The 21,605-nt window shown below is 34.7% G+C and overlaps 1 long non-coding RNA gene across 2 annotated transcripts in view; it reads right to left on the minus strand.

Annotated features, from left to right (window-relative positions):
- Window positions 1–21,605, minus strand: part of LOC105749385 — a 134,055-nt gene that overhangs the window by 30,100 nt on the left and 82,350 nt on the right. The window contains exon 5 of one of the 2 annotated variants that reach the window (XR_004231103.1): window positions 14,591–14,701. This is a non-coding gene — a long non-coding RNA (uncharacterized LOC105749385). Of the gene's footprint in view, window positions 1–14,208; window positions 14,702–21,605 lie in introns of those variants that run through there. The other variant, XR_004231102.1, reaches the window with a different exon arrangement.

Consider the following 21,605-nt stretch of genomic DNA (forward strand, 5'->3'; position numbering starts at 1 on the left):
GAGGCTACACAACCACTGAGCCCCCTTCCAACTTTTAAGATTCTGAGAAAACTGAAAGGAATATGCTGATAAGCAATTTCCAAAGATCAATGGGAAGAATGATCAACTAACTGAAAAACAGTATGTTAATTCTGGACAAGAATAGTACTTTTAATACAGATATACCTTGTTTTATTGTGCTTTGCTTTATTGCACTTCACAATTATTGCAAATTTTTTTCTTTTACAAATTGAAAGTTTATAACAATCATGTGTCAGGCTAGTTTTTCAGTGTCATTTTTTCCAGCAGCCTGTGCTCACATTGTATTTCTGTGTCACCTTGTGGTAATTCTCACAATATTTCGAACTTTTTAATGATTATTATATCTGTTATGATGATCTGTGATTTTAATTTTGTTGGAATCTTTACAAAGTGTTAAGCCATTAGAGTTGATAGAGACAATAAGTATCTAATTTAGCATGGTTCAATATGATTGATTTGATCTTAGAAGGAGATATTTTGGGCCAGAACTTGAAACAAGGTACTAAGTACAACTGATAGAAACAATGCTTGTGTTCACACCTTTAGAGAGCTCATAAGTATTTAAGTACTCAATGGAGTTCACACATTTGGGAGAGTTCAGGTTTAGTATGATATATCTGAATTTACACCTCCCTTAAGCCCTGCCTCCAGAAGGAGGAGTTAACCTTTGGGAGATCATATATATGGAGGAAGCTCTTAGAGCTTAAAAGAATTTCTCCAGAACATTGACTGGGGTCGGGGAGAAGCACTCTGGGAGGAAGCCCACAAGCCCTATCTTCGAGGCAAGAGAGATTCATTGCATCTTCCACCTTGGTGCTGCCTGGAGGCTGAAGAAAGCAGAGGCAGAAGCCAAGGACAAAGCTGCAAGAGCTCTTGGAACCAAGAAGAGAGAGAGGCCTGAGCTAACCGGACTATATTGAAGGACACAATAAAAGATCTGAACTTTTATCAGCTGGCTGAGATTTTGGAGTAATTACCAGAAAACCTCCCCGAGAAACCTGCTCTCCCAACAACTTTGATGTATTATAATTATTTGGGGGTAGTATCACAACCCATACTCATATATGATGGTGAACTTAATTAATAAATGTTTTATGTGTTCTGACTGTTCCACCAACCAGCTTTCCCTTTCTCTTTGGGCTTCCCTGAGATTCAACAATATTGAAATTAGGGCAATTAGTAATTCTACAATGCTCACTAAGAGTTCAAGTGAAAGAAAAGTCCATCAATGTGGCAAACTTCATTGTTGTCTTATTTTAAGAAATTATCACAGTTACCTCAAATTCAGCAATCCTTCCCAGGTCAGCAGCCATCAACATCAAAGAATACCCTCCACCAGCAACAATATCATGACTCACTGAAGGTTCAGATGATGGTTAGCAGGTATGGGTTTTTTGGCAATAAAACTTTCTAATTATTTTAGACATAATACTATTGCACACTTAAACATAACTTTTAAATGCACTAGGAAACCAAAAAATTATGTGACTCACTTTATTGCAGCAATCTAGAATTGAACTTACAGTATCTCTAAGGCATGCCTCTTGGTGAGTTGATTGGTTGGTTAGTTATTGTTCTTTATGCTTGAAGAGAATCAGAATGATATCCCTATTGTGGGGGGTCAAGATAAAGTGTGTTTGATGCCGATCAGACCAATATGAGCTTGGAAGGCTTTAGCATGGAACATAAATAGTGCAGATAAATTACGCCTGTAAATGTGGCTAAATGAATAAATGAATCAACAAATAAATTTAATTCAACCACTATTAAGTGCTTGCAGTTTATAATCTCCAGTTGGGAAGAAAAGATATAAGGACGGAAAAAGAAATAACCAACAGTACAAAAGTTACACTTCGACAGAAGAGATATCCCAAGACTGTGACTAATTACCATCCAAGGCAATAAATGCTACCAGAGTTCAAAGAAGGATGAGATCACTGGGGAAGGCTTCAGAGAGGAGGGAAGATGAAGGATGGAAGCCAATCATCACTGGAAGTGCTCAGGAAAAACAAATTGAGGGCAATGATGATGATAATTACAGCCTGCTGCTTCCCCATTACAGGGTTTGGTAAACCATGGCAACACAGTAAACATGCCTTCCATTTACTTCCTGGGAAAAGCAATTAAAGAGACTGGTGTAGTGGAAAATCAGAACACTACAAGTCAGGGGACTTGGGTTCTAGTCCCAGTCCTAACACTAATTGGGTCTACGATTGAAGGAAGTCATATCTGGTTCTCAGTTTCTCTCATTTGTAGAGAGAAATTCCTTTCATCCCTAAAATTATGATTCTAGGTTAGCATATACCCTATGATTCTAAGACATCTCTTTTTATGTGAATTTTAAGAAATGACAAAAGTATAACTCCACATGTGCTCATAAGCAGCATGAACTTCAATTTGAAGCTAAAGGGAAGTTATCTAGTCCAAATCTCTCCAAAAACATGAACTATGGTATCCTTTAAATTTTTTTTTTGAGGTTTTAGCCACTCCTTGAACACTTATGAGTGACAGAAGGCCAACTACCTCATGAGGCAGCCCACTTCCACTGCTGTGTAATTCTAAGGAAATCATACACTGATTTTCAGAAGGGATAGCTAAGAGCAAGTTTTTCTTCTCATGAAAACTGGGTGATGATAGATAACAGCCTTCAGTCCTAAGTACATTTCATCAGCACCCCTCCACCCTGTTTTAACTTTCTCACTACCATTGGATATGGTAGTTTATTTTGATAATAACTGGAAATGAATCTGAAGGTTTCATGGGATTCTTTTTCTCACTTTGCTTATGTTTTTCATTAAGATAAAAGTGTCAGCTGCCAGAGCCTCAGCAAAGTGAGTTACATAATTTTAAATGTACAGTTCTCAGGACCATCTGTTCTCCAATTGAGCTTCGTTAGCTCATCATGTTGTTCCATGGTTCTGAAACACAGACTCTATTACTCAAAGAATTTATGAAAAATAAATGAGCTCAACTTGCAGGTTTGAGCTGCAAGGCTAGGAGTGCTAATAAATTAAACATCACTGTCAGGAGATCTTAGCTACTGTTTAACTTTACAAGATTTGCTAATAAACAAGGCCATTTGGACAGTGGGAGGTCTAGTCTTGGTCTTTTTTTGGAATACAATTGAGAGCACATTTGATTTTCTTGGGGTTTTGAATCTTAAAGCTTGTGTTTGAGTCCTGTCTCTGCCATTAAGTTGCTAGGTGACCTTGGCAGGTTAGTTGGCTATTCTGGACATCAGCTTCCTTTTCTGTCCAGTGAGAGAACTGAATTAGGTAATCTCTAAAATGCCAGAGTTGTGGTGGGCAAGGAGAATCTGAAAAGATGTCTTGTATTTTTAATTTTTCTGGCCATTTTTGCACCTTAAAAAATTGGGAACATATCATATGTAGATTCTCAAGACTGGATGATTATTTTTCATCATGCATCTACATTAGTAGCATTCTCCTTGGAAATTAAATATAACATAACCAACTGAATGTGTCATGGGATCTTTGGTACTTTTGGCAGAACTTCAAAACAGTTTAATGGACGAGTCAGACTGATACAATGGAAAGAACAGTGGACTTGAGAGTGATAAGAACTCAAGTACATTCACAATTATAAAGCAATCTTTTGAAAGATCACTTAAACTCTGTGGGTTTTAGTTTTCTAATCTGTAAAATGGGGATGCAGATGCTTTTCTCACAGGATAATTAATGAGGATCAAATGAGATAAATTGCTTTGTGTATAAGTGATTTGTAAACCTTAAATGCTATACAAATATAAACTGTTATTAATAATGCTTTATTGATGGTTTTCATTTCACTGCTATTACTGAATTTCTTAATAGAAACTCTTCCTTGTGAGAAACAAACAAGTACTTTAGGAAGTAAACTGAAGCACTAATCATGCTTTGCAGTGGATGCCTCATTCCTCTCCAAAAGTCCCACACTTTTCTACTAAAAAAGGGAGTGGTATGTTTTAACAGTTGGTCATGGTGCTGATCTGAATACTGATGTCTTTTAGTACCATTTTCCTTTTCAAGAATGAATCTTTCCAAGTTTTCTTGAATTTCTTATATTTGTCATTTCTTAGAATGCAAAACCATTCTATTACATATACAAACCACAAGTTCTTTAGACATTTCCCAATCATTATTAGTATAATGAAGTTAGGGCAATAATGCAGTATCCTGGGGAGAGCCATGGTCTAAGAGGTAAAAGGATGAAATCCTAATCCTGGTTCAGACAAGATCTTACCACGCAGTCTTAGTAAATCATTTCACATCTCTGGTCCTTCATCTTTTTTTTTTATTTGTAAAAAGAGATAAATGGGTTTGAAGATTTTTAATGTCCCTTCTTGCAATAATTTTCTCTAACGCCCTCTTTGATTTCTAGATGAGATGCTGAAGAAGCTTAATGACTAATTCTATTTAGTATTTCACATTTAGCATATGGTACAGTAGAAAGAGTGCTAACTCCAGAATCAGAAAACCTACTTTCAAACCTTGCCTCTGATTCTTAACTTGTCTGACACTAGGCAAATCATTTAACCTCCCTGGATTTCATTTTATTCATCTGTAAAAATAAAAGGGTTGTACTATGTTGCCTGTGAGGTCTCCTTTTGCTCTGAAGATATGATCTTAAGATCTTAGAACTCTCCTATGTGTTCTCAAGCAGCAGAGTAATGACCATTGGATTAAATGGGAGTATAATGATTTACATATCTGGGGCTTCCTGCTTTGAAAATTTCTCTTTAACTGCTTACCTTAGATTTTATTTGATTCCCCAAGGAATGATGTGTAACTAAGGAAAAAACTTGCTTTCATTTGGAGTTTTTTTGGGGGGGCCAAATAATAAATTCAACCATTTCAAATGAAGCACTCACAGTCTGATGGGAGAATGAGAATCTAGGAAAAGAAAGGAGAGAAAGTGAAGAAAATGGAAACAAATTAATTTTGTCCCATGGTATCCAATCTAGCTTTGAAATAATCATTGAGATTCAACTAATGTTTTATGTTATACTAAGGTTTATAGTACATTATCTCTTGTAATCCACATAGTACCTGAGGGTCAGACAAGTGATTTGATTTGCCCAAAGTTACACAATTTGTGTAAAAGTCAGCAATGGAATCCAGGTATCCCTACTCTTGTTTAAATGTTCTTTCAACTATATCATCTTGTCTTCTGTCCATTCTTCATGCAAAAAGTCTCCTTTCTGGTGGTCTGTATGAGAAGGAAGATATTGGTGATAGTAAAACCAGTTAATACTGTATGTCTTCCCCCTCCAGGAGAGCCATAAATCATAATAAACAAAGAAAAGGAAGGGCATGGGTAAAGTAATTTCTACAAAACTAAACAACAAAACCAAAATATCTTTTTGTTTTGATCTTCTACTTCTTAAAGAAAGATGGGGAGATATTTGGATATATCTCTCTCCATAAAGGCAAAGGCAAACTTTTTCTCATTATAATTTTGTAACATTGTTTTAATTGTTTTGTTGTGCCACTGTATATTGTGTTTTCCTGGCTCTACTTTACTTCTAGCATCACTTTAGAAGTCTTTTCATGCTCCTCAGTAGCCATCATATTCACTGTTTCTGTGGCACAATATTTCTTTACATTTATGAATTACAAATTGTTTAGTCATTACTCAATTGACTGGCACCTATTTTGTTTATAGTTCTTTGCTACTAGGAAAATTGTTGTTATAAATATTTTGGCATATAAAGGTCTTTTCTTTTTGCCATTAGCATTTATTTACAAACCTACTATGTGCGGGGCACTGTGCTAAGTGCTAAGGATATAAAAAGGCAACAAGTTGGAACTCCCAATAGAAAGGATAGAACAACATACAAATAAATATGTTCAAATGAACTACTTACAGAATAAATAGGAAATAATCAATAGAAAAAAGACATTAGAATTGAGAGGGATTGGAAAAGGCTTCCTGCAGGAGATAGGATTTAAGCTGTGATTTGAAGGAAGCCAAGGAAGCCAGAGAAGCCAGGAGATGGAGTGGAGGAAGAAGTCTCCCTCTCCCAGTTTTGGGTGAAAAAGACTCTGGATACAGGACCCAGCATCTAGCCTAGCACATTGTGGGCACCCATACTAAGGGTGAATAAGGGCAGCTAGGTGATAGATAGAGTACCAGATCTGGAGTCAGGAAGAATCCTCTTCTAGGGTTCAAATATGGCCTCAAACACTTACTAGCTTTGTGACCGTGGATATGTGACTTAACGCTGTTTGCCTCAGTTTCTGCATCTGTGAAATGAGCTGAAGGGAAAAAGGGAAACGGCTGCAGTATCTTTGCCAAGAGAACCTCACATGGTCATGAGGAGTCAGACATGACTGAAAACTACTGATAGTGAGAAAGACCTTTACTACAGGACACATCCAAAGAGAGAAAGAGTGATGGTGTCTTAGCCCCGTAGACCATCACATAGCCCAGTACAGCTAGGCAGCCATGGGAATAGGTGGGCTCCCACCTGCCTGGTTGAGAAATGTAGAACGATTTTTCTCAATAGAGATTCTCACTCTCAACTGCCTCCATCTTAAGCAGCCTGGGTATGTGCAAAGCCCTGTGATGCTTATAAAGGGGGATGTTCTACTATGTGCCATGCCAGTTCATCTAAGGAACTTGGGGCCTTTCCTTCTGCCTCACAGCAGTAGCCTGTTCATTATATGCTATTAGAATGTGAACTCCTTGAGAATAGAGACTAGTCTCACTTTTTAATTTATAGCCCTAGCACTCAGCACAATGCTTTGCACATAATAAGGGCTTAATAAATGCTTTTTCATTCATTCCTTCCCAGTTGACTACTTTCCTTTTTATTCAAATTTTTAAGCTTTTCAGTTTCCTGCAATCAAATTATATGGTTAAAATTAACCTCTTAAATTGTTAAAAAATTAGCCTCTTAGAAGGAATGTTTTATAATTGGAATGAGACTAGTTGCTAAAACTGTAGCTATTTGAGATAATCATAAGGGGACCATGACACTTAAGAATCAAACAAAGCCACTTTTTTCATTCTTTCTAAATTATTAGAATAATAAAGTTAGTGTTGATACACTGGCCAATATACTTTGAACTGAGACAACTAGATGGTATTGTGGAGAAGATACTAGACTTGGAGTTAAGAAGATGAGTTTAAATGTCTCTGCTATTAATAGCTTTGGGAGTTTAGGCAAATCATTCAATCTCTCTTCATTGGATTATTGTAAAGGATCAAATGAGATAAAGTATGTAAAGGGATTTACAAATCTTAAAGTGCTATATAATACTATTGTTATCTCAAAAGCATAGTCAGATTGTACAATTCAGAGACTTTATGAACTTTCCGGTGTATATGTATCTATGTATGTGGAACAAATTACCCAGAGATAACTAAGGCCTTTCGTTTTAGAAGGAGCCATGACCCAAAGGTTATATCAAGAAATACTTAGAATCATAACACCTCAGGGATGGAAGAGACCCAAGAGGTCATTTAGTTGCAATATACTTGAATTGGAATTCCATCTATAATATTCCTGAAAAAGTCATCCAGTCTCCATTTGAGTATTTTTAGTGATAAGGAACTTATTAATATATTAAAGTAGTTAATTCCACTTTGGAATTGTACTAATTGATAGAGTTTTATTCCTTATAAAGAAACAAAATTCACTTCTGCACTTTTTGGCCAATAATCATTGGCCAAAGTCTATGGCCTAGCCAAAAAAATCTAACATTTCCCCCATAAAAATCCTTCAATTACATGATAAAAAAATAATTACTCCTTTTTTCTTCCCTCTCTCTCACTCTCTCATTACTTCCAACCTGTGCCCAAAATCTTCCTCTTCAAGTTAAATATTTCCTGTACTTACTAGTTACATGACTTAGACAAAACATTTAACTTCTACAAAGCCTGAGTTTTCTTTCTATGCTGTGAGATATAGTGCCTTTCTCATATGGTTGTTCAAATAATGTAAATAATATGCTTTGATGATTTTAAAGACTTTATAAATGTTATCATCAGTCTCTTCCTACTCCATTTCATCATTATTATTCAATAGATCCTTCAAATGACATTGTCCTTCACCATTCTGGTGGCCATCTTTCAGAAAGGTTTCAGCTTTTAAATGTCCTTATATAAAACAATATAACATATATCGCATACATGTGTGTAACAATGGGTACATGCAAATATTTATATGCATATGTTCACATCCACATTATACATATATTATGTATAATATAGAATGCATTATATATAATGTGTTATACATTTACATGTAATTTATGGGGCAGCTAGGTGGTTAAATGGATAGAGTTCTGAGTCTGGAGTCAGAAAGACACATCTTCATGAGTTCAAATCTGACCTTAGACACTTCCTATGTGACCTTGGGAAAGTCACTTAATCCCGTTTGCCTCAGTTTCCTCATATGTAAAATGAACTGGAGAAGGAAATGGCAAATCACTCCAGTATTTCTGTCAAGAAAACCCCAAATTCAGTCATAAAAAGATAGAGGTGACAAACAACTGAATAACAATAACAACAAAATGTAATTTATGTTACATATAAAATATATGTATAATATATAATATAATATTTATCTTTATATTAATATGTATTAGCATATAGGTATGGAATATTAGAGCCTAAACACAAGAATTCTTATTGGTGGTTAGGTTCTCAAAATATACTCATGAATGACATCATACTAATTGTATTGAATTTCCAAACATTACAGACGTTTTACAATAGATTCCCTATAAATGTGAAAAAAAAAAAAAAGACTTATCTAACCACTTACATTGGAAAAAATGAATGAAAGTATATTTTCCTGGTTCCAGGATTAAGTGTAAAGAGATTAGGCTGGATTTCCACTTAAAAACTGGAATTAAAAATCCTAAATTCTTATTGCCACAAAAGTCCATGTTTTTACCATCAATATTTTCCTTGTAATGCTATTTTATAACAAATTATATCCTCCTAGAAGAATAAAAGTTATATATATGTAGTACATATTTTGAGGTGACTTTTCCAAGTTCCACATACACTGATAAACCCAGAGTATATCTGATATATCTCCTCTCAGGGAGAGGAATATACCCCAAGGGGGTAGGGTATATTTTCTAATGCTATAGCTCATGCTCCTTTATAGCTGTACTTCCTAAAATGATGACCAGTTAGGAATCAATTAGTCATCCTGATTTAAGTAGCCTTTACAAAGGGGAATTTACTAAAATGATCTGGTTAGAACTGTCATTACAAAACATCCTCCCAAAGGTCTGTGACATAATCTCCCACAAGTACATAAAGAAACAAAGGGATTTTGGATTCAAGCCCAGAAAGTACATGTAACTAAAAGATAACATATCTTTGAATTGCTAGAAGTCCTTTACTGCCCTTCAGGGGGTACTTAAGAAGTTTTCTTTGGGTATGTAATGTGTTATATATTTACCATACCTTACATATGGTATCACCTTTCTACTGGGCTCCTTGTGGAATTATGAATCTGCCTTCCCCCATAGAATCCAGTCCATTCTAGGTTCCCAATTCTGACAAAGCTGCCAGCCATTGCCATGCCAGGGACTAATGCCAGGACCCAAATGAGAAGCTAAGAAGTCCAGAAGGGATGGGAAGAACTGAAGCTAGTGCCCACAGTGAGGCATTCTCCTTTCCACAATAGTTCTCCTCAGGGCTTTTGCTGAAATGTTCATTCCTAAATTAGATTCTCTCCAGTATTAGATCTGATAATATTTTATAGATGAGCACTGGAAGGTGATCAAATTTCTTCAGCCAATCTGATCACACCTTCTGTGCAACTCCAGTTGGGCAAGATTTTTTTCTACATTTGCTCTAAATAGTCTGATTGTTTGATTAAGACATGTTCTTACCTTGTTAAGGTATCATTTACTTTTTAAAAAGTGGAGATGAACTTTCCTTTTTAAAAAAGGTAATTAAATATAGTTAAGTTTAACCAATTTGAATTATGTTACTATCCCTATGAGTTGTGAAAAAAGATGTATTTCTGGAAAAGCTATGACCATGCAAAAAGAATAGAGCACTAGGGATATATAACCTGAGTGTTACACTCAAACCTAAAATCACAGAATTTCAGAATTAACTTCAGAAGCCATATGGTTCAACCTGTATCTGAACTACTATCCCTTCTAAAGTATCTGTGACAACTGGATATTCAGTCTTTACCTGAAGATCTCCAATAATGGGAAACCTATTGCTTCCTGAGGCATTCTATTCCACTTCTAGATAACTCTTAATTATTAGGAAATTTTTTCTTATGCTGATCAAAAGTCTGTTTGAAATCTGTAATATCCATGCACTGCTGCTAGTTTTCTTGTCTGGAACAGAAGAAATTGCAAAAGGCCAAAGAAAGGACTCCAGTGTGCCGAGTAGATCCTTGAGGGAACTTTTTTTTTTTTTTTGCAAAGACAGGGAGAATCACATAGACTGAGAGGGTATAAAGGATTGTGTCCTGCCTGAAGGCAGGTAACTCTTATATACCAGAACTGATGAAATTGTTATAAGTATCAATACAAAAAAATATTTTCAGAAATTATATATATATATATATATATATATATATATAAAACCAATCCCTCTCCCCATGTTGAAAAGTTCAGATCATTTACTTCTGGAACTCTAACCTACAAAATTACAAAGCTAAAACTTAGAGGTTAGATAGTCCAAACCCCTCATCTATAAAGTGATGAGGTTGGGCAAAGTTAATTGGCTTACTGAGTCACACAGATAATAAGGATTAATCAGGTTTTGAACTCAGGTTCAAAGTCTCTTTACCATTCCCACAATGGTGGAATTCATTGTTTTGGTTTGAATTTTTTTGCTTTGCAAATTGAATTGCTTTGCTTTGCACATCTTTTGGTAAGTCTCTGTTCTCACCAAATACAAAAAACAAACAAACAAAAAAACCAACCAATAAGAAAATTACTGCTACAAGTTCTTTGTGATAGCCCTCTAATTTCTCTCCTTTCCAAAGGAGACCACCCCTATTTCTCTTAAAGGATAATGATCATTTTATTGGTTTCATATGTGCTTTCACACACCCATTTTTGGAAATCTCTTAAGAAACAACTATAATATCAACACATCATATTTTATAGCAGGATATAGAAATGCCTCTTGACCTAATAAATTTCATTCCATAGAAAAAAATCTTGAAGATAAGAAAAATAAGTAAACTTATGCTTTAGAAAATATTACCTTGTCCATCTCTAGTATTAATTCTGGCTCTGGAAGACTGTAAGTTCCTTGAGGATAGGGTCTGGGAATTTTTTTTTTTTTAATAACTGGAATGTAGCATGGTACCTTAGTAGACAGCAGGTATTTATAAATGCTTGTTGATTATATGAATAAAAACAAAGTTTCTGAGAATAAAATGTCATTGGAATACATCTTTAACATTAAAAGAGAATGAACGTATTACAAAATTACCCACATCCATATAACAAACATCTTAACGTTTATAAAGCATCTTTCTCACAACCCTCCTGAGGCATGGTCACTCCAAATATTCATAATAGCTGAGGAGAGTGAGACTCCTAAACACAAAATATCTGAGCGAGGTCTAATTTCACACAACTAATATCAACACTAAGATTCAAACCTGGGTTTTCTGATTCTAAACTTCATTTTCTTTCCATTATCTACCATGCTGCCCCCTGAATGTCAATAAATCCACCAAATCTTTGATGTAGGGGGAAAAGTACTGAATTGGGAGCCAAGAGCTTTTCTTTCAAGTCCTAACTCTATAACTAACAATCTGTGTGGCTTTAGGCTTTTTCTATCATTTCAAGGAACCTCAGATTCCCCATTGGCACAATAGGGAAGATAATTTTGCAATACCTCCCTCACAGGGCAAAGGCTTTGTATATGCTAAAGGCCAATACAAATGTGAACTATTTTCTATAATTTTATTATTACTGTCACTACTACTTTTGCTCACATCACTATTCAAAATGATGATAGTTTTCCCTTTTAGGTTTATAGTTATATTTTTCTTTTTTTTTTAAAAAAAAACAAATTATAACTGGCTTCCCTTTTTCTGCTAGCTTTCAAATCATCCCATTTAACCTCTGAAGGGTAATCCATGGCTCCAAGTCTGCTGGCTGCAATTTCAGCTTAAATGTTTCCATAACTTCCTAGTGAGTTGTCATTTTCAAGCCTTTCTTTATTAATTATTTAAACAATTTCCATTAGCTTATGGCTCTGCCTTAGTTCAGCCATTTTTCTTTCGCTGTTTAACAAGTGAAAAACCGCCACCATAAGCTATAAATATGAGGCACTAGGAGGAGCAAATTGAAGCAGACAAATAGAAGCATGACTCATATTTCACCCATCTCTGGAGCAAATCCAGTGACTACCACGTTCTGGGAAGTGGTCTTAAATTGGCTCTACTTCCATATGTGAATTCAGAAACTTGAGGCGAGATTCAGAGAATCTTTTTTTCTTCTTTTGTTGGTTTTTATCATTCAACTCATTTTTGTAGGCCTTCACTGAGTGCAAACTAAGAGCTACAAATGATGCACACAAGTTTAAGACAGCTTCTGCCCTCAAGGAGCATATGATCCTATCGGAAAAGCAAGATAAATATCACTTCTTTCTCAGTATGTCTGTGACTGCCAATAGCACTACAGAGAATGGACTCTGAATTGCAGCAAACCACAGAGGCCCTCTAGGTCAACTACCACCTATAGTATGAATCCCTTCTACAGCTTTCCACAAATGATTGCCCAGTCTCTGCTTGATTATATCCAATCATGGAGATTTCATTGGCTCAAACTATTTTGGGAAAGCTTTATGATAGAAAAGCTTTTCTTCATTTTGAATAGAAATAACCTCCCTGGGATTTCTATTTGTAGTTCTGTTCTCTGGCCTCGTAGAATAAATTTGTTTCCATTTAAAAATATTTAAAAGAGCGAAATGTCCATTCCTCTCCTTTCACAACTTCTCTTTTCCAAGATAATTTATTTACATTTTCTCCAAGAGAGAATCATTGAAGAATTTGGGGATTTATTTTCCTAAGTCATCCTTGCACCCACCATTATCTCTCACATTTAAGTAACTGCTAAGATCTATTGTTATTATCTTTGTGCTAATTCTTGGATTAATATTTTTTCTCCCTCACTGTTACCATATTAGTCCAGGTCCCCATCAGTTACACTTGAGATTATATGCCATAGTCTTCTACTTTATTTTCCCAATTAGTCTCTCCAAATTTGAATCCACTCTGCAAACTACCACTAGATTGTTTCCCAAGTACCATTCTCTAATCAAGCTATTTCTTTGCTCAATAAACTTTATGTAGCTCTTGTTATCTATCAAAACAAAGCCAAAATCCTTGGCTGGGCTTCCAGAGACCTGGCCTACAATAGATGCTTAAAAAAATTCTTGTTATTTGGTTGACTACCTAGCCAATCTTGTCTCTTATCATCAGAGCTGGTTTACTTAAGCTTAGATATGCTTAAGCATCCAGAAAGTTGTTTACCACATGATAGTCTTTTAGCCAAAGTAACTCATTAAACTAAGGCAACCATGATCATACCTATTTTGAAGTAATACCTGGGATATTTAGAAAGGCTTATTGTGAAGACTGAATGAAACAATGTATGAGAAGACTATTTTGAAAGCTGTGTAACAGTTTTGCATTCATATCACAAATTTAAACACATTTTTATTATTCTCTCCTTCTTTAAGGTCTTATTTTTACTCTCCAATTAGCTAAATTTCATCAATTCTTGACCAAAAAGAAGAATGGAATGCAAAACTCACCTTTAGGAAACCTTTCATGATTATTTCAGTTCATACTTAGCTCTCTCTCCCTGACTGCCTATTGCACTTAGACTCAAGATCATATGAGTGAATCTTTTGGTAGGTGCAAATGTATACTATTAACTACAGTTAATTGCTTCACCTGAATTAATATTATCTCTAGTTAAACTATGCCCCTTAAAGGAGAGAAGCAATTCTATACTCTTGAATTCCCCATAGAACCTAAATCAGGTCCAGATACACAGAAAGTGTTTATCATTTATTATGTCTCTATCTTTCCTAATGATTATAAAAGTAAGTGTCCAAAATATTATTAACTGTATCAGATAAACACAGTATAGGGGAAGGAGGAATCAATCAATTAATCAACAAACATTTATTAAGTACTTATTATTTATTGACTGGGAATATAAATAAAAAAGAGAAAAAAAAGTCTCTGCCTTCAAATAGTTCACATTTTAATGGAGGAAGACAAAATACATATAAATCAGTACACACAAGATACTTACAAATTAGAAGCAAGGAAACCTTAGAAGGGAAGAGTATAGCTACTGAGGGGAAAGGGGAAAAAGGCTTATTGCAGAAGGTGGAATCTGAGTTAAGTCTTGAGGTAATTTAGGGAAATAAGGAGGTAGAAGTGAGGAAGAAAAATATGAAGAGTAGATCCAAAGGCACAAAGATATTAGGTGAAATGTTGTATGAAAAATATCCAGTAGCCAACTATCACTGGACATCTGCCCTGCTCTTCTGCTTTACAATTCTTTCCCTGGGCCATCATTTTAGGAAAGACATTTACCATGCTTCTCACTCATTCCTGGATTCTTCTTCCTTCTCCTTGCCATTCTGGAGAAATGTCTGTCCTTGGGTCCTGCTATTCTTTCAATTCTCACTTTTCATAGAGGTAGCCCTGCAATAGAAAGGAAGGAGAGGAATCTGCTAGGGAAAGGGCTCACAAGATCATTTCTTTGGGCATTACTTAGGAAAGGGAAGTCTTTTTCTATGAAGGCACATGGTAGTTTTCCCCTGTGGTTCCTTAGCAGTCAGAAGTCCCAGCTGCAAGAAATAACAGTCAACTTTATTCCTATGTTGATAAATCCTGAAAAAACAAGGAAAATTCCCGACTACCATGACTCATATGGTATAAACAAACATCCCAGTACTACACCTAAATGAATATTACCTTTATTTTAATCTGAGTTGAGCTTCAATGTCGGCTGGGAATAAAGTCGCCATGAAATCAGCTGATCTCTCTCTGCACTTAGCTTGCAATCAGGAGACAAAATTTATTTTAAAGTTTTTCTTCCCAAATATTTAATACTATGTTCTATAATATTCCTGGATTTTGATAATTGATTCCAATGAAGACTCTAGAATGTCTTCAATAATTCCAACTTTTATAACACAATAAAGATGGTTTTTGATGTAATAATCTTAAAAGGCACTTAATATGTATGCTACTGGGAAAAATACACACTATAAAATAGATAAGTTAAGCAATCTAGTGCTTCATTTCCATTTTAATACAAGGAAATATGGACTAGTATGAAATTATATCCTAGCTATAGAGGCTTTTCATATGGATAGTTATAAAAATTAGTCCATGACTTTCATCTGTACCTTCTTTTTAAAGAAAATCTTTTACCACCTCTTCATCTACTGAGACTCCCTTCTTTCTTCTCCCATCTCTTTGAGAAACATTCACTTCTTCTTTAGCATTAGGCCCCAGTTTTAACTAACCCAAGTAAAAGGAGAATATAAAAAAATTAATAATCTTTTTACAGAGCTGGAAATTCAAATGTTGGGATTCAGCCTGATTCATGAGATTGAATGTCTGTGATTGTACAACTCCCCTTTATAGTCTCTTCATATAAATATGCATAGTAAAGAGTCAAGAAACCAATAATTGAGTCAAATCACTTGATATGAATATAGAAAATGAAAAAGTTAGATTAGATGCAGAAAAATTCTATAGACCTGTCCCCTTGTGCTTCCCCAGTTCACAAAAACAGAATCCTGCTATTTTATCTCTCTGCTGCTAACATGGGTTTCCATTCTATAATTTAAATGTTCTCCACATAAATAGTTACACTACTTCTATTCCAACTTTCACATCCATTTCTTATATACATAATCTATTGCATTTTAAAAATTTCCTAGCCCTTACCTTCTTTTTCTCTTTTACTGTGACTTTTAGGAGCTCTGTGGGTCATTCCCTGTATTTTATCCTAAAACCACTTCTTTTATTTAATCAATTCAAATTTGTGTTCTTCCTTACCCCCAAAAAAGAGAAAAAAAGAGAAAAAGAGAAAAGTAAAATATTTTTTACAAAAATGTAGATAAGTAAAACAAGTTTTTATACTGGCTATATAAAAAAAGTCTTAATTTCCCATCTAGTTTTTCATCTCTTTATGAGAAGAGATGGACAGCATGTTTCATCATGAGCCCTATGGAATCATATTTGATTATAATATTGATCAGAGTTCCTAAGTCTTTGAAAGTTATTTTTACAATGTTGTTGTCATTGTACAAATTGTTCCCATTGTTCTGCTCACATCACTCTGCATCAGTTCATATAAATCTTACCAGATTTTTCTGAAACCATCCCTTTTATCATTTCTTATAGCACAATAGTATTCCATAACATGGATATACAATAACTAGTTCAGTCATTCCTCAATTGATGAGTTCCTTCTCAGTTTCTAGATCTCTGCCTTCATTAAAAAAAAAAAAAAAAACTGCTATATTTTTGTATACCATTAGAGCTCGTTTTTGCTTCAGACAAATTCCTCCCGTAATTTACCATCTCTTTTATTCCTCCATTCCTTCTCCCCTTTTTCAACTTATCTTTTGAATGAAATGCATTTCTAAACTCAGTTGTGAGTATTCTTCTTGTGACCAATTCAAATGTGAATGAGATTCAAGTGTCACCTATTTCTTCTTATTATCCCTTTTCTCTTTGTTAATATAGACTTTACTTACACAAACCAATTAATTATGTGAGAGAATTTTCCAAATCCTTAGTCTCTCCTTTTCCATTCTAATATATTCCTTTCCACCTTCCTTTTCATTCTGCTAAAATTAACAAAATACAACAGAGCCACCCCAAGATCCTCTAATTAAATTCCCTCTATGATCACTAATGATAGGGTCAATGGGAACACATGTTTCATTTCCTTTTATTAGAATATAAGCAGTTCATCCTTCAGTCCTTCATGTTTCTCTTAATTGTTGTGTTCCCATGACAGAATTTCTATGTGGCTTTGATCTTTTCATCAGGAAGACATGGAGTCCTTTATTTCATTAAAGGTTTAATTTTCCTCTTCTAGGACTATATTCAGCTTTAAAGAGTAAGTTATTCTTAGTTGTAAACTTTTATCTTTTGCCTTCTGGAATATCATATTTTAAGCTCTCCACTACTTCATGGTGGTGGCTGCTAAATCATGTGTGAACGCAACTGTGGCTCCATGGTAATTTAATTCTTTCTTTTTGCATGTTTAGCCCTGAAAACTTTAGATTTTGACTATGATGTTGCTGGGAGTTTTCATTTTGGGACATCTTTTAGGAGGTAAACAGTAGCTTCTTTCTACTTTGATTTTTCAACACTTTGATGGGATTCTTTTTTTCTTTCTTTCCTTTGCTCATTCTTTCAGCCTACTTCCTGACTTTATATTTGGACTTTACTTAAGGAGTAAGCTCTGCATCTTCTGGGAAGAACATCCAAGCTCTCCTTATGTCTTCTAGTTCCCACTTATTTCTTGGGACATTAAATATTGCATTATTGCAGGTTCTCAAGAACAGCTTGCGCTGGGAACCTATAAAACTTCAGTGTTCTCAAAGTGGCCTGATGCAAGGAAAAGGTGATTTCTATCCTAGTTTGAACTCTACAAATTCCTGGCGTGAATTTGCATCTGAACAACATATCTTTAGGCTTGTCCCTGCTTAGAGTGCTAATTTAGTGCTGATGAACTGTTATTATCAATCAGTTGGAAAGCTCTGCTGTTTCACAGTGACAGAACTTCAGGCTCCCCTTTGGTCTGAGATTCCTGTCATATGCTTCACACTGGGCAGGAAGCTAGAACTGAGATTCTCCCATTCTGCTCTTGCAGTCACAGCCACAAGGCTTTAGAACTTCAGGACTTGGAACTGTTCCTCAGCCAGGAACAAGTCCCTTCCTCAGTCAGCTCTTGATGTGTAACGTGGGACTTTGTAGAAGCAATAAAACTGCCAATCAGCATCTATGACCAGTCCCATCTGCACAGATTTAGGCCCCTCTGTGCTGCATTTGGGAATTCTGTGTGCCTGTGCATAGCCTCTCCCAGAACTAAATACCTGCACAACTGGTTCTGTTTAGAAATTGTAGCCACTTTACAAACCTGTCTCTATCTGTGCTCACCTAGGCTAGAAAGAGGACATGCTATTTACTTATGCTTTATATTGATAAACTTCTCAAGAAAGTGGCTTTTATATTTTCAACATCCACTTTTTAATTAAACCCTATTATTCTTACTTTTGACTTAGGTATGACTTCTTGTTGTTTCTCCTTTCTTGAAGAGGACCAGGACATTAGCGAGGTGATGCCATGGCTTGCAAGTGACTGGGATTTCAGTGAGGGAGGGCTGGGCAAGATCCTCTGCCTCACCTTTCCCTCCAGAGCCACCTGGGTCCAGTGGCCAGATGTAGATCAGCATGATGGAGATGCAGGGGGAGATCTTGGATTGTAAGCTAAGGTTATCAACAGGTCTCAGTTTGACTGAGGCCGCACCTATTCAGTAATTAAGATGAGGTAGCAATTGAGGAAAGGAATAGTCTTTCTAGTAAAAAAAAAAAAAATCTAAATTATTAAATAAATAAATCTGGAATATAAAACTAGGATAGACTCATTGATTAGCTCACAATAGGCCCCAGGCCAAGCCCCAAAGAGAGACAGATAACACATTGAATGATAAGAGTCAGAATTAAGTAACATACTGACAGACTAGGACAGCAGGATGAATCTAATGAAATTTCATAGGGATGAAAAAAAGTCTTACACATGGCTTCAAAAATCATCTTCACAACAGACAAAATTAATGCACTGAGGATAAGTGAAGTGGATGAATGGGAAAAAAAAATCTTTGTATCAAATGTCCTTGATAAGAAAGTAGAGTCCAAGATTCATAAACTATCTACTTATACATATATGTATGTGTGTGGCTAAATAACTTCCCAATAAATAATTGCTCAAAGGATATGAATAAACAGTTCTCAAAATAATTGCAAAGTATTCACAAACACATAAAAGAATGCACCAAATCAATAATAATAAGTTTCAACTCACACCTTCTTAATTGAAGATTAAAAAATAGCAATGGTTAATGTTGGAGGGGTTGCGGAATGATAGACATACTAATATATTGCTGAAAGAGTTGTGAAATGGGTTAATAGCCTAAGAAAGTTATTTATATGAAGAAAGACCTGTATACATCAAAATATTTATATTGGCACTTGTTGTGATAACAAAGAACTAGAAACAAAGTAGATGCCAGTCAATTGGGCAATGGTTAAACAAACCATGGCATATGAATATAATGGAATATTATTGTGTGGTAAGAAATGGTGTAATGAATAAAGAGAAGTATGGAAAGATCTGCATGAATTGAGTCATGGACTTCATCTACATGAATTTAAGTCAGTAGAGCTAAGAAAACAGTAACTACAACAATTTAAATGGAAAGAATAACCAAATGCTTAAAAAAATCAAAAGTAAAGACAACAAAATTATAAAGATAAAGCCTGACTCAAAAACAAAACAAAAATAAATGAGAAAATACTTTCAACCCTCCTTTTCATGAAAGTAGTAAGTCCACAGGCATTACACATTGCACATATTTTTGGAATTTTTCAATGTATTTGATCAATTGTGTTGAATTTTTTCCCTCTTTAATGGAATATTATTTGTTACGTGGGATGGTTCTCTGGGATAGGGAAAGGGAAGGGTACTGGGGATAAGATGTCAATAAAAATTTATTTTAAAAAATCATCTTCATAAGCACAACATGGGGGACACTTAAAAAGAAATTTTTCTAGAAAATGATAGGGGATTGATATTGCTGTCAAGAAAGTCAATACAGTTTTAGGCTGCATAGGGAGGCATCATATTCAGGACTAGGGATGTGATATATTTGTTGTCTTCTGCTCTAGACAGACTGTAGCTAGATTATTATGTTTAGTTTTAGATATCACATTTTAAAAGGAACATTGATAATGTAGAGGCTTCCTGAAGAGTTTCAGGTTTATTTCCTATTTACAAGAGTGGGGATGTACAATATGTATAATAATTTATAATAACTATCTTTAGTATCTGAGACATTGACTTATAGGAAAGAGAATATACTTGTTCTTTTCAGTTTGGAAGGAAAAAATGGAAACAGTGAGTAGAAGTTGGAGGAAAAAAGTAAATTTAGTACTGAGACAAAAAAAAAACTTCTTAATAATTAGAACTATCTAAAAGTAAAATAGACTTCTAGGAGAAAGTGAGAAATAGTTATTTTAAAAAACAACAACTAGTAACAAAGAAGTACCTGCTTGCTTTCCCCACAAGAAATATTGCACATTCCATTAATTTAAAACAAAGCTAACAAAGTATAGAATCACAGAATTTTAGAACTAGAAATACTTTTAGGGATCACAAAATTACACATTAACTAGTCAGAACAAGTTATGCCATTAACTAGGTGGAGAAATGTGAAAGGAAATAAAATATATTATCCAATATCAATAAGCTCATCAATTATAAAAGCAGAATTAGGACCCACAATTTTTGCAGTCCAGAGTTCCTTCTGTTCTATTTTGCTGCCTGATCTATTATTGGAGGAAGGATAGGGAGGAATGTTACATTTCTGAAGAAGCCAAACTCTTTGTACATGTTTGCTAGAAAAACTGAATTAGTATCCTTTTCATCTTAATATATATATATATATATATATATATATATATAGTTATTTCATTGTCTTTATTTCTATTTTTCGAAGATCAACCATGGGGTATTTTACATTTTCACAAGTTTTTTTTTTTTTTTTTTTTTTTTTTTTTTTTCCCATTTAAGCACCTAAAAAGGAAGATTCATTTCAATATTAAATCACTGCCATAAGAGTTTTTCCCAACTTACTTAGTTTTAATGAGGGAACTCTATTAATACTCAAGTATATTATAAACTATTGTTCATTCTGTCTTGCCTGAATCAATCATTCAATATACATTCACTAAACAATTGCTATAGGCCAGGAATAGTGATGCATACAAGGAACACAGTCAAAAGTGAAATAATCCCTGACCTTGAGAAGTATAAAATTTAACAAAGGGATTTGACATATACTTATAATTTTTTTTTTTTTCAATGAGGCAATTGGGGTTAAGTGACTTGCCCAGGAAGTGTTAAGTGTCTGAGGTCATATTTGAACACAGGTCTTCCTGACTTCAGGGCTGGTGCTTTATCCACTTCACCATCTAGCTGCCCCTGATTTTTTTTTTTTTTTAGTAAGATAATTTTGGGAAGAAGATATTAGTAGGATGAGGGCAAAAGTAGGGGGAAAATTGCTTTATATAGAAGGTTGTACTTACGTTGAACTTTGAAGAAAACAAGTAGAAATATGATAGCTTAGGATTGAGAGGTTTCATCATTCATTATTTGCAATTAGCCATTGCCCAATTGACATGTCTAAAGAAACACATACATATATATCCATATATCCATATGAAATTCAAAATATGTAACAATAAATTTCCATTTCAAAAAAGCATCATTCACATCTCATCAGTTTTCTGTTGCCTCT

This window comes from Sarcophilus harrisii, chromosome 1 (assembly GCF_902635505.1).
Source record: "Sarcophilus harrisii chromosome 1, mSarHar1.11, whole genome shotgun sequence".
Classification (NCBI taxonomy): Eukaryota; Metazoa; Chordata; class Mammalia; order Dasyuromorphia; family Dasyuridae; genus Sarcophilus; species Sarcophilus harrisii.